The sequence below is a fragment of the Miscanthus floridulus genome, chromosome 7, assembly GCF_019320115.1.
Source record: "Miscanthus floridulus cultivar M001 chromosome 7, ASM1932011v1, whole genome shotgun sequence".
NCBI lineage: Eukaryota > Viridiplantae > Streptophyta > Magnoliopsida > Poales > Poaceae > Miscanthus > Miscanthus floridulus.
In genome coordinates this window covers 50,721,700-50,736,705 of record NC_089586.1, presented here as the reverse complement: position 1 = coordinate 50,736,705, position 15,006 = coordinate 50,721,700, and positions in this window count along the sequence as shown.

The window sequence follows — 15,006 nt, the reverse complement described above, 5'->3', positions numbered from 1 at the left end:
CACAAAAAATTCAAGAAGGCCAAACCAATAAATAATGCAGCCGTCCTTTGGCAAAGAAAATCGAGAAAAATATGAGTTTTTACTAGGATAGCTTTTGAGAAACCTAGAGTTTACCTAGAATAAACTTTTTTATTTTGAAAGTTTACGTAGAATAAACTTTTACAAAGCTTATATAATTAGGTTGATTCAGCCATCTAACTATTAGCTAGAATAAATCAGCTAATAACTAATTATTAGCTTGGTGGTAAGTAAGATATTAGTTGACTTATTAGCTGGGGATAAGTCTTCAATTAGTTTAATAGCTAACTATAAGTTATAGAGATGAAATTTGACCCTAAACTGTCATGGTATCCTTCATGATTCTTATTGTGATTAGACATTTTGGGCTACATGAAAACGACATGATTTTAGTGGACAAAAGAGGTAATGACTGGAGGGATTGCAAGACAATTTGATTCGTCACCTTGAGTCACAATTCTCAACACTAAATAAGACCAAACTCAGTGGGTTTCATCTGAGTTTATTTACATTTAATATTGACATATTGATTTGATGACTTAGCATGTTATTAACTATAAAAGAGAGATAGAAAGAGTTACCGACCCAAAAGGCTAATAATACACTTTTGGTAACAACGTCATGAAACTCACTACTACTTAAACTAGCTTAAACGCTACTCCTTCCGTTCCAAATTATAAGTCACTTTATTTATTTTATTTTTTAATAGCATTTGCTATGTATTTAGACATACGTGATATCTAAATGCATAGTTAAATAGATGTACAGAAAAGTCAAAGCGACTTATAATTTGGAACATATAACATATTTAGCGTGTTCGCTAGTTGGTTTCTGGGCTGATAAACTCGGCTGGTGCTGGTTTGTTGTGAGAAAAAAATAATGTACCATGATAAGCTCCGGCTAAAACTCACGAGTGAACAGACTGATTGTGCACGGAGGAAAGTGTTTGAAACTAAATTTGATTTTCTATAGGGTAGGCGTCCCCACCCAACCAAGATTCCAAGTGGTGCATATGTACCGTGCCATTGCTCTCTCATTTTTTCCAAATTTGCGTAATTCCTGCTTGGCTGCTGTTCCTATTTCGGTCAGGGAAGCCAAGAATAGGCTGCCAAGGAACTTTGACTCAGAGGACCTTTACCACCTACCGTACGGCGAGGCGTGCGTGAGTGACCGGATGAATTGCTGTCGGTGGGCGGGCGTGGGTCTGCACGCGGGGAGCCGCGTGACCGCGTCGCACTCGCACAGCTGTCTCTGCGTGCGCGGCTGGGTGGACGAGTCCGCGGCTTGGGTGCCAGGAGTGCCCGCTCTGGCCGCGCCGCGCCGCAGGTCCAGGTCCAGGTCCAGCAGCTCACCGGAATCCAGAAGCCCACTGCCCAGTGCGGCACCGACAGTGCTCACGGAGAGTGTCAATGGTCGAGCGCGGAACGAGTGCAGTCTCAACGTAAAACTATCATATACAGTTTTTATAGCGTTCATATACTACAGTTTTTTTCGTACGGATTTGTATTCCGTACTCTTTCTTTCCGGCTTTTTCTGTACTGATACTATGCTAGAATCATGTCCGTGCGCTGCACGGGAATAAAGTATAATCCACTATAATTTTAACATATTTGTGTGCGTTATAGTGTTATAAAAAACCATTCTTTGTTTGTGATGTTTCCAACATTCCATTTATGCTGTAATATACGAGTTCTATATAATACACATGGATATGTGCTCGCAACATTCCGTTTATATATGGACGAAATCAGCAAGAGTCCATTAAACTGTATGGTTGCTTTGGTGGAATAGTTATGTTGGATTCATTTTTGGAATAGTAATCTCATCTGTTTGAGCTCCTGTTTTGTCAGCCGACCCCAGCTCCTTCTTAACTATTCTTCTTTGAGTAGGATAAAACTTGGCCAAGCAAATAATTTTATTTATGCATGCATTACCTTTCCTATCTGCTCGTCTGCATCTCGTCAAGATGGGCAGGCTCTGCCGTTGCTAACGTAAATTCCCAAACATCATCTCCAAACCTTGTGCCATACTCTGTCTCCTCTTGCAGACCCACATCGGTTGCACCGACGACAGTGACGGGAGTCTGAGATCGATAAAGGCCAGTGATGTCCATCAGATGGCCCTTCCATCTCCTAAGTGCAGACTCCAGACCCACCATGGTGTGTTGCCACCACTCCCTGCCTGGGTTGCGTGAGGCCATCTTTGCGCTAGGAGCGGGGCAATTTTTTTAAATTATAATATTTTTTATAACTAATTTTAAATTTAACACTGTAAGTTTTTTTTAAAACTAACACTTTTAGCCGCGCCTATTGTCCTGGCGTGGCCAAATGCCTGTGCCGCGCCATGCATGGTGGCGCGGCAGAGGTCTGACGTGGCGACGACCGGTTTCGGTGACCGTTGACGTGGCAACTCTTGCTGCGCCAGCGATCTTGGCACGGCAGTGCCGCGCCTTGATCCATGGCGTGGCAGAGCCGAATAAATACCGCGTGGCCGGCCGCCCGCCCGCACGCACCCTGCCCGCCCACCTACCGCCAGCGCCGCCAGCTGCCGCGCAGCGCCCGGCGCCAGCTCCCGCCCGGCCACGCCGCGCCCGCCCGACCACTCCCGCCGCGCAGCGCCCGCGCCGGCCGCGCCACGAACGCCGGCGCATCAAGGCCGCCCGCTCCTAAGGTACCTCCTCTCGATTTCATTTTTTTTTTTGCTTATTATTGATTTAGGATAATTAGTGATTTAGGATAGTTAGTAATTTAGGATAGTTAGGGTTGATTTCATATTTTTTTATTATTATTGATTTAGGATAATTAGTGATTTAGGATAGTTAGTAATTTAGGATAGTTAGGGTTGATTTCATATTTTTTTTATTATTGATTTAGGATAATTAGTGATTTATGATAGTTAGTAATTTATGATAGTTAGGGTTGATTTCATATTTTTTTTGATTATTATTGATTTAGGATAATTAGTGATTTAGGATAATTAGTAATTTAGGATAGTTAAGGTTTTATGATTGGTATTGATTTATGATAGTTAGTGATTTATGATAGTTAGGTTAGTGAATTTGTTTGTGATTTATGTAGGTTTGAGGTTGTGTGTTCTAGTATAGTTAGGATTTTGGGTTTAGGGATTGTTTATGTATTTATTATTTAGTTTATAGTTAATTATTTAGTTAGGGATTTTGGGTATAGATACTGGTTTACTCTAACCACGTGTCTCCAGATCTACAGAGAAGAGAAAATTCTTTAGGACATAGCCTTGAAATGAAAGGAAGAATTGGTTACCTTACTCATGAAGAACTAAGAACTGGATCCAACAAAAAGAAAACAGTGGCTGTAATCCAGCATTGTACCAATCAGGCAACATTTATGCATTGGTAGAGAAGCATGAACCAAAATTATAGAATGGCAATCTGAACAGAGAATTTCTGTTGTAGCTTAACGGCCTGTTCGCTGGTTGGTTTCTGGGTTGGTTTGGACTGACCGGTGCTGATTTGTTGTGAGAAAAAAACACTGTTGGCTGGCTGATTTGGATTGGCTGAAACCAACAAGCGAACAGGGTGTACAGCTGTACAAGAACAACAGATGGCACAAACCGATGGGTAATCAGTTAAACACTGGTATGCAAACTAACATTCAGCGCTGATGGATGAAAACTTCTTTTTATGAGAATCACACAGAAGGAAACTTGTGCCTTCAGAATGTATGAACAGCATCGATTTCACCCCAAGCAGAGGCAGAGCACGGCAACATCTAGTGTTACTGAATAGCATGGAGATTCAGAAACAGTTCAGCACAAGCACACCATGGTCAGGGGTACTGGCGAGCTGGGCGGAGATGGCGGCCTCCAGGCACGCCTTGCAGTCCCTGCCGGAGAGATCCTTGTGCACTGCACCATCGCGCGCAGCCTCTGCTGGCCGCTGTAACACCTCTGTTTACACTTTGAAGTCGCGGGGACTCAAAAGCTCCTAAGATTATGTCATTCAGGAATTAATTACGTGCAGATTGAAATCAACTGATTCGAATGCAACGTAGAAATCGGCTTTCTTCAGATAGCGCCAGCGGATAATGACAAATGCTACGATCAGCGCCAGGACGAGACATGATGGACTCTACAGAAAAGAAAAGATTAGAGTCCAAATTATCTTAAATTAGGAATGTTTTCTCTAGGGTCAAGGATTGTGATGAGTCGTGTTTAGACAGGAGTCATGCGCAGGTCCCGGGTATAAATATCAAAGCCCAGCTATGGTAAAGGACACACAATCAACAAATACAAGTTCCTTACTTTTTAGGCTCTGGCCAACCCTTAGGAGTAGGAGTAGAGTAGATCTCGGCGAGTTCTTCAGCAAGTACGGCTGCATCGATCTGATCGACCTTCACTGCTTTTCTGTAAGTACCGTTATGGCTTATACCTCTGCTCGTACGGCTGTATCGATCCGGTCGACCTCTACTGTGACTCTGGTATGAGTTAGTTATCGACTCTTGTCTAGTTCAAGTACGGTTGCATTGATCCGGTCGACCTCCACTGCTCGAACTAGATTAAGGTCAAGTTATCGGCTCTATTTAAGGGTGGCGTTCCTTCGGATAGATTCATTAAGTTACCGATATTGCTTATTGCTTTCATTATCTATTTAATTACAACAATATCACTTCGCCCGATTGGGATTGATTTAGATCGGCCTTACATCCTTTTTAACTCATCATTTGTTAATCTAAACTGATCTAATCTGCACTTTAAACGATGAGTTATATTTTATCAGCTGTTTTACATCAATCTCGATCGTGCATAACGTGCGGTTAAGACATGTTTAATCTTGAGTAGATCTATTGGCTAGCGAAAACCGTTTCATGGCCCATTATTACGGCCTGTGTGATTCTGCCTTACACCCCACTGTTAGCACCGTAGAGTGGGGATCGTTATTTGGTAGATCTGTTTCTGAGAGGGTATGACCTTAACTGTACGCTATGTCTGAATCGGCTGTTTTAGTCGATATCGAGCGCTTTCACGAACAGTTCGCATCACGAGATCGTTGAAGTAGCGATAGGTTGAAAGATGTGTTAGCTCCATAATCTTATTATTGTATTACGGCCTGCATGATTCTGCCTTATGCCCCACTGATATTAGTAATAAGTTAGGGTCGTCGAGTCTATTGTTGTTTCTATAGCCTGCATGATTATGCCTTATGCCCCACTAGTCAGAGCGATAGATGAGATCTAATATGTTCATTAGATTTATTTATATTAAATGGTTGAATGATGATGAATTGTTTCTTTCATAAAAAGGGGTTCGGTTACTTGCAGTCATTGGCTTAGCATGAACTAATTACTGTTGATATCTTTTTGCCAGTGACTAATATTTGCCTAAACAATGATATTCATTCAGAATGATAATTGATTCTTCTTATAAAACCCCATGAGTTTTAACCGATTTATTCTTATGAATATGCTAGAATCGACTATTTAGCCGATCTCCTTTCGTATCGGCTCTCAGAGCCGCACATTCGGGACTATCCAGCAACACTGGCATGTTCTGCCCTTAATTACTGATAAACTTTCTCTCCTTATCAATTGCAGGGTCAAATTAACTGGTACGTCTTGGAGGAGTGCGTAGGATCGATCACCCCTACGCTGAAGCTAGGTGGATCCTTAGCTCCATTGAGTGGACCCTTCTGGCTTGCTACGTGTGTTCACAACAACAACGACATCCTTATGCTACATTATGAAGATCTACCTGATGGGGATAATGGTATCATCAGCAAAGCTATAGAAGAGTTTTAGAACAAGTGTTTGTTGTCCTACACCAAAACACGTGATAACACAATTTTCAAAAATTTCCACTACCAAGAGTTCTACTAGACGGGCAGACGAATACAATTGAAGATGAAGACAGATATTTCTTTAAGAAAGTTATAGATAAATCTGTTCGTGATGCCATATCAAGCCATAACGAAGCTTTTTTGGACATATTCCACAACGCCATGAGAGAAGCGATTCATGGGTTTTCAATTGGTCAAGGTGGGCCGACTTATTATAACATTTCAGATCCATCGACCCAAGGGACTAATCAAGTCGGTACTAGCCATCAAGAAAAAGCACTAGTTGATAATGGTGATGTCCAGGCAGTTCAAGGTTCATCTGAACAGGCTCAAGATACTACTACGAATCAGATACAGTACAATCCTAGACTGTCAGTACAGTATGTGCAACAGCCGACGAGGCAAGGTTAGAATCAGGTGATCAATTTTGGCACATCAGGCTATATTCTGTCGTTAGCTCAAAAAATAGCACCATCAATTCAAAGGATCTGTAGAGATATAGATCCTTATGTCTATAATCAGAGACTTCAAGTAGCAAGCCAGCAAAGAACCCAGCTGATCAAAATTCCACAAGGGTATCACTATGGCACGGATTATAACACCCTTCACATGATGCCAAATCTAGGATATCAAGGCACACGGAATTTCAATCCACAGATGAGTTAGCAGGTGCAGAGAAATCGAAATTCAAATGCTGACGAGTTGCTGCAGAGGGTGACCGAGATGATAAAAAATTAGTTCGGTCTGAAGCCAAAAGGGCTGACCTTTTCGTACAAATGCCCATATCTAGAATGGTATGATTTGGTCGCTCTTCCCATAAATTATAGGCTCCCAGAGTTTGCTAAGTTCACTGGCCAAGACAGTACAAGCACAATAGAACATATCAGTCGGTATCTTACACAATTAGGCGAAGCATCAGTTGAGGATGCCCATCGAGTTCATTTCTTCCCCTTGTCCTTATCAAGGCCAGCCTTCACTTAGTTTTCATCACTACCAGTCAATTCCATTACCAATTGGGCTGACCTAGAGAAGAAGTTTCATACATATTTTTACACTAGGACTGGAGAAAAGAAGATTACCGATCTGACAACTATAAGACAGAAGACTAATGAATCGGACACTAAATTTCTTCAGAGGTTCCGAGAGATTAGGAACTTGTGCTTCTCCTTAAACTTGGCTGATGATCAACTAGCTGCTTTAGCTGTTCAAGGAATACTGCTATTGTGGAAAGAAAAGCTGCTGGGACAAGAATTTGATAACTTGGGTCAATTGGCTCAATGAGTGGCAGCGCTCAGTAGCCAATTCCAGAGTATGCGCAGAGATATCTGATTCCGGAAAAGTACTACAATGGTCGAGGCTTACAATCCATACTCAGTCGATGACGGCTATGAAGATGAAGAAGAAGAGGTTACTATGGCTAAATGGAATTGGGACAAGAAGACGGTAATTGTGCCAAATCCTTGGGAAAGAGGAGTCGAAGAGAGCTATGACTTTTATGTCACCAAATCAGACAAGCTCTTCGATTTCTTACTTGAGAAGGGGCAGATCAAGTTGCCCGATGGTCATGTTATGCTACCCCCTAATCAATTAAAGAATAAGAAGTTCTGCAAGTTTCATAATGCTACTTCTTATTCCACTAATGAATGTAGAATCTTCAGGCAGCATATACAGAGGGCTATTTAGCAGGGAGGCTCAAATTTGATACGCCTCAAAAAATGAAAGCTGATGATAATCCTTTCCTAGGAGATCAAAATATGGTTGATGCTGGGCTATTCAAAGAAAAGACTAAGTTCCTAACATCAACCAAATCAAAAGAAGCTAGAACAGTCGATCACAAGATACAAATATCGGCTGACGAGTATAGAGAGATTAGAAGATGTCATGCCGAGCAAAAGAGCTGATATGAGTAGAGGAAGATGTCAAAGCAGGAACGATAAAGCCGCGAGTTACATCTTGGATTCTATTGAATAAGTGGCAGCAGCAGAAGGAAAAAGATTATCAGCATTGGTTAAAGGATTAAGCATACCAGCATTAATTGAAAGAAGAGAGGTATGAAAGGAAACAAGTCGAATTATATTGGAATTGTCCTTTCTTCAGACATTGCTAGAATAAAGGTTTGAAGTTGCCTACCAGACATGACTGTCTAGAATGCAGCAATCGATATTGGGAGTTTAGGCAGTCTCAAACCAACCATCGGTCTATCTATGCTCAAGATGCATATCATCATAATAACATGGATCGATGCCTAAAAAATAAAAGCGTTCATAATTAGCTGGAAAAAAGAATTGTTGACCAGGACTGGGCTGATTATAAAGAAGAAGGCAATAAAAGAAAATATATTTGGCAGGAAGGCCATTGGTATCCAGGAGGTTTAACAAGAAGCCAGAAGAGAAGGGTGCAACGCCTAAGAAATAAAGAGATAGAACAGGCTCAGGCATCCGGTAAACCTCAAGTATGGCCTACTAAGCAAATAGCCGATAAAAAGCAACCATCGGCTAATATCCAAATGGCTTTTCTATTGCCATCAGAATTTAGAGTCAATGGTGAAAGCCAACAGCTGATCCAAGCACACCATGGTCAAGGGTACTAGCGAGCTGGGCAGAGATGGCGGCCTCCAGGCACGCCTTGCAGTCCCTGCCAGAGAGATCCTTGTGCACTGCACCATCACGCGCAGCCTCTACTGGCTGCTGTAACACCTCTGTTTACACTTTGAAGTCACGGGGACTCGAAAGCTCCTAAGATTATGTCATTTAGGAATTAATTGCGTGCAGATTGAAATCAACTGATTCGAATGCAACGTAGAAATCGGCTTTCTTCAGATAGCGCCAGCGGATAATGACAAATGCTACGATCAGCGCTAGGACGAGACATGATGGACTCTACAAAAAAGGAAAGATTAGAGTCCAAATTATCTTAAATTAGGAATGTTTTCTCTAGGGTCAAGGATTGTGATGAGTCGTGTTTAGACAGGAGTCATGCGCAGGTCCCGGGTATAAATATCAAAGCCCAACTATGGTAAAGGACACACAATCAACAAATACAAGTTCCTTACTTTTTAGGCTCTGGCCAACCCTTAGGAGTAGGAGTAGAGTAGATCTCGGCGAGTTCTTCAGCAAGTACGGCTGCATCGATCTGATCGACCTTCACTGCTTTTCTGTAAGTAACGTCATGGCTTATACCTCTGCTCGTACGGCTGTATCGATCTGGTTGACCTCCACTGTGACTCTGGTATAAGTTAGTTATCGACTCTTGTCTAGTTCAAGTACGGTTGCATTGATCCGGTCGACCTCCACTGCTCGAACTAGATTAAGGTCAAGTTATCGGCTCTATTTAAGGGTGGCGTTCCTTCGGATAGATTCATTAAGTTACCGATATTGCTTATTGCTTTCATTATCTATTTAATTACAGCAATATCACTTCGCCCGATTGGGATTGATTTAGATCGGCCTTACATCCTTTTTAACTCATCGTTTGTTAATCTAAACTGATCTAGTCTGCACTTTAAACGATGAGTTATATTTTATCAGCTGTTTTACATCAATCTCGATCGTGCATAACGTGCGGTTAAGACATATTTAATCTTGAGTAGATCTATTGGCTAGCGAAAACCGTTTCATGGCCCGTTATCACGGCCTGTATGATTCTGCCTCACACCCCACTGTTAGCACCGTGGAGTGGGGATCGTTATTTGGTAGATCTGTTTCTGAGAGGGCATGACCTTAACTGTGCACTATGCCTGAATCGGCTGTTTTAGTCGATATCGAGCGCTTTCACGAATAGTTCGCATCACGAGATCGTTGAAGTAGCGATAGGTTGAAAGATGTGTTAGCCCCATAATCTTATTATTGTATTGCAGCCTGCATGATTCTGCCTTATGCCCCACTGATATTAGTAATAAGTTAGGGTCGTCGAGTCTATTGTTGTTTCTACGGCCTGCATGATTATGCCTCATGCCCCACTAGTCAGAGCGATAGATGAGATCTAATATGTTCATTAGATTTATTTCTATTAAATGGTTGAATGGTGATGAACTGTTTCTTTCATAAAAAGGGGTTCGGTTACTTGCAGTCATTGGCTTAGCATGAACTAATTACTGTTGATATCTTTTTGCCAGTGACTAATATTTGCCTAAACAATGATATTCATCCAGAATGATAATTGATTCTTCTTACAAAACCCCATGAGTTTTAACCGATTTATTCTTATGAATATGCTAGAATCGACTATTTAGCCGATCTCCTTTCGTATCGGCTCTCAGAGCCGCACATTCGGGACTATTCGGCAACACTGGCATGTTCTGCCCTTAATTACTGATAAACTTTCTCTCCTTATTAATTGCAAGGTCAAATTAACTGGTACGTCTTGGAGGAGTGCGTAGGATCGATTACCCCTGCGCTGAAGCTAGGTGGATCCTTAGCTCCATTGAGCGGACCCTTCCAGCTTGCTACGTGTGTTCACAACAACAACGACATCCTTATGCTGCATTATGAAGATCTACCTGATGGGGATAATGGTATCATCAGCAAAGCTATAGAAGAGTTTTAGAACAAGTGTTTGTTGTCCTACACCAAAACATGTGACAACACAATTTTTTAAAAATTTCCACTACCAAGAGTTCTACTAGATGGGCAGACGAATACAACTGAAGATGAAGACAGATATTTCTTTAAGAAAGTTGTAGATAAATCTGTTCGTGATGCCATATCAAGCCATAACGAAGCTTTTTTGGACATATTCCACAACGCCATGAGAGAAGCGATTCATGGGTTTTCAGTTGGTCAAGGTGGGCTGACTTATTACAACATTTCAGATCCGTCGACCTAAGGGACTAATCAAGTTGGTACTAGCCATCAAGAAGAAGCACCAGTTGATAATGGTGATGTCTAGGTAGTTCAAGGTTCATCTGAACAGGCTCAAGATACTACTACGAATCAGATATAGTACAATCCTGGACTGTCAGTACAGTATGTGCAACAGCCGACGAGGCAAGGTCAGAATCAGGTGATCAATTTTGGCACATCAGGCTACATACTGTTGTTGGCTCAAAAAATAGCACCATCAATTCAAAGGATCTGTAGAGATATAGATCCTTATGTCTACAATCAAAGACTTCAAGCAGCAAGCCAGCAAAGAACCCAGCAGATCAAAATTCCACAAGGGTATCACTATGGCATGGATTATAACACCCTTCACATGATGCCAAATCTAGGATATCAAGGCACATGGAATTTCAATCCACAGATGAGTTAGCAGGTACAGAGAAATCAAAATTCAAATGCTAACGAGTTGCTGCAGAGGGTGACCGAGATGATAAAAAAATAGTTCGGTCTGAAGCCAAAAGGGCTGACCTTTTCGTACAAATGCCCATATCTAGAATGGTATGATTTGATCGCTCTTCCCATAAATTACAGGATCCTAGAATTTGCTAAGTTCACTGGCCAAGATAGTACAAGCACAATAGAACATATCAGTCAGTATCTTACACAATTAGGCGAAGCATCAGTTGAGGATGCCCATCGAGTTCATTCCTTCTCCTTGTCCTTATCAGGGCTAGCCTTCACTTGGTTTTCATCACTACCAGTCAATTCCATTGCCAATTGGGCTGACCTAGAGAAGAAGTTTCATACATATTTTTACACTAGGACTGGAGAAAAGAAGATTATCGATCTGACAACTATAAGACAGAAGACTAATGAATCAGACACTGAATTTCTTTAGAGGTTCCGAGAGATCAGGAACTTGTGCTTCTCCTTAAACTTGGCTGATGATCAACTAGCTGCTTTAGCTGTTCAAGGAATACTGCTAATGTGGAAAGAAAAGCTGCTGTGACAAGAATTTGATAACTTGGGTCAATTGGCTCAACGAGTGGCAGCGCTCAGTAGCCAATTCCAGAGTATGCGCAGAGATATCTGATTCCGGAAAAGTACTACAATGGTCGAGGCTTACAATCCATACTCAGTCGATGATGGCTATGAAGATGAAGAAGAAGAGGTTGCTATGGCTGAATGGAATTAGGACAAGAAGACAGTAATTGTGCCAAATCCTTGGGAAAGAGGAGTCGAAGAGAGCTATGACTTTTATGTCACCAAATCAGATAAGCTCTTCGATTTCTTACTTGAGAAGGGGTAGATCAAGTTGCCTGATGGTCATGTTATGCTACCCCCTAATCAATTAAAGAATAAGAAGTTCTGCAAGTTCCATAACGCTACTTCTCATTCCACTAATGAATGTAGAATCTTCAGGCAGCATATACAGAGGGCTATTTAGCAGGGAGGCTCAAATTTGATATGCCTCAGAAAATGAAAGTTGATGATAATCCTTTCCTAGGAGATCAAAATATGGTTGATGCTGGGCTATTCAAAGGAAAGACTAAGGTCCTAACATCAACCAAATTAAAAGAAGCTAGAACAGTCGATCACAAGATACAAATATCGGCTGACGAGTATAGAGAGATTAGAAGATGTCATGCCGAGCAAAAGAGCTGATACGAGCAGGGGAAGATGTCAAAGCAGGAACGATAAAGCCGTGAGTTACATCTTGGATTCTATTGAATAAGTGGCAGCAGCAGAAGGAAAAAGATTATCAGCATTGGTTAAAGGATTAAGCATACCAACATTAATTGAAAGAAGAGAGGTATGAAAGGAAACAAGTCGAATTATATTGGAATTGTCCTTTCTTCAGACATTACTAGAATAAAGGTTTGAAGTTGCCTACCAGACATGACTGTCTAGAATGCAGTAATCGATATTGGAAGTTTAGGTAGTCTCAAACCAACCATCGATCTATCTATGCTCAAGATGCATATCATCATAATAACATGGATCGATGCCTAAAAAATAAAAGCATTCATAATTAGCTAGAAAAAAGAATTGTTGACCAGGACTGGGCTGATTATAAAGAAGAAGGCAATGAAAGAAAATATATTTGGTAGGAAGGCCATTGGTATCCAGGAGGTTTAACAAGAAGCCAGAAGAGAAGGGTGCAACGCCTAAGAAATAAAGAGATAGAACAGGCTCAGGCATCCGGTAAACCTCAAGTATGGCCTACTAAGCAAATAGCCAATAAAAAGCAACCATCGGCTAATATCCAAATGGCTTTTCTATTGCCATCAGAATTCAGAGTCAATGGTGAAAGCCAATAGCTGATCCAAGCAGTCGGCTTTGAAAAATTGTATTAATGGATAATCTAATAGATAGTATAGAAGGCAAATTAGGACATGGCTTCACGTCGGCCGATGAATTGGAAGGAGTAGATATTGGTCCTAGAGATAGACCTAGGCCGACGTACATAAGTGTTAAGTTGGATCCAGAGTATAAGCGAGAATTAATTGATTTATTAATGGAATTTAAAGACTACTTTGCTTGGAAATACTATGAGATGCCTGGTTTAGACCGGTTAATTATTGAACATCGATTGCCAATCAAACCTGGATATCGGCTGTTTAAACAAGCTCCAAGGAGATTCAACCTGATCGTGCTCGATGATATCAAAAAGGAGACTAAAAGGTTACTGGAAGCAAAATTTATCCAACCATGCCAATATGCGGAGTGGATATCGAATGTTGCCCCTATATATAAGAAGAATGGAAAATTGAGAGTTTGCATCGATTTTAGGGATCTAAACAAAGCCATGCCCATAGATGGTTATTCGATGCCGATAACTGATATGTTAGTGGATGCAACAACCGGACACAAGATTATTAGCTTCATGGACGGCAATGCAGGATACAACCAAATCTTCATGGCTGAGGAAGACATAGCAAAGACTGCTTTCAGGTGCCCTGGCGCAATCGGTCTATTCGAGTGGGTTGTGATGGCCTTTGGTCTGAAGAATGCCAGTGTAACTTATTAAAGGGCGATGAATTACATTTTCCATAAGTTGATCTGCAAGATTGTTGAAATCTACATCGATGATGTGATGATAAAATCTAAAGGGTACAAAGAGCACCTAGCTGACTTGCATGATACTCTGGAATGCACAAGAAAGCATGGTTTAAAGATGAATCCTAATAAGTGTGCTTTTGGAGTATTAGTTGGACAATTCTTAGGATTCATGATCCACGAGAGAGGAATCAAAGTTGATTAGAAAAGGATGAAAGCAATTGATGAGGCAGTTCCTCCGACTACCAAAACAAAGTTGCAATCTCTGCTTAGTAAGATCAATTTCATTAGAAGATTCATTTTAAATTTGTCAAAAAGGGTCCTGCCGTTTTCTCCCTTGTTGAAGTTGAAAATGATCAAGAATTCAAGTGGGGTGATATACAACAAAGGGCGTTTGAAGAGATAAAAGAATATATGGAGTGTCCACCTATGTTGGTCCCTCCTCAGCAAGGTAAGCCTTTTAAGTTGTACATATCGGCTGATGACAAGACAATTGGATCGACCTTGATGCATGAATTTGAAGGAAAAGAAAGAGTTGTTTTCTATCTGAGTAGAAGACTATTGGATCCAGAGACGAGATATTCTCCCACCGAAAATTTATGCTTGTACTTATATTTCTCTTGCACTAAATTGCGACACTACTTATTACCGGCCGAGTGTACAGTTATTTCGAAGGCTGATGTGGTTAAGCACATGTTATCAATGCCAATACTGAATGAAAGGGTGGGAAAGTGGATTATTGCGTTATTGGAATTTGACTTAAAGTATGAATGGGCTAAAGCAGTCAAATGACAAGTAATGGCTGATTTTGTCACCCAACATCATAAGCCAAGCATTGGTCATGTAGAGCCGATGCCTTGGATGTTATTCTTTGATGGGTCATCATGCAAGCAGGGTGGTGGCATTGGTATTGTTATTATTTCACCTCAAGGGCAAGTTTTGAGTTTGCTCTTCCAACTGAGCCAATGATTACTAACAATCAAGCGGAGTACAAAGCTATTCTCAAGACACTTCAACTTCTTCATGAAGTAAAGGCCGAAGCAATTGAAGTATTTGGAGATTCACAGTTAATTATTAATCAGATGATTGGCCTATATGAGTGCAAAGAAGAGACTTTGAAAGGATACTATAATAAGTGCCAAAAATTACTCAAGGGGTTTCTTCATATCTCTTTCCAACATATTTTGAGAGCACAAAACCAAAAAGCTAACCATCTAGCTCAAAGTGCATTAGGATATCGAGTGTTTTAAGAAGTCTTGAGTAGTGAAACCTCAAATGATGATTGGAGAGTTGAAATAG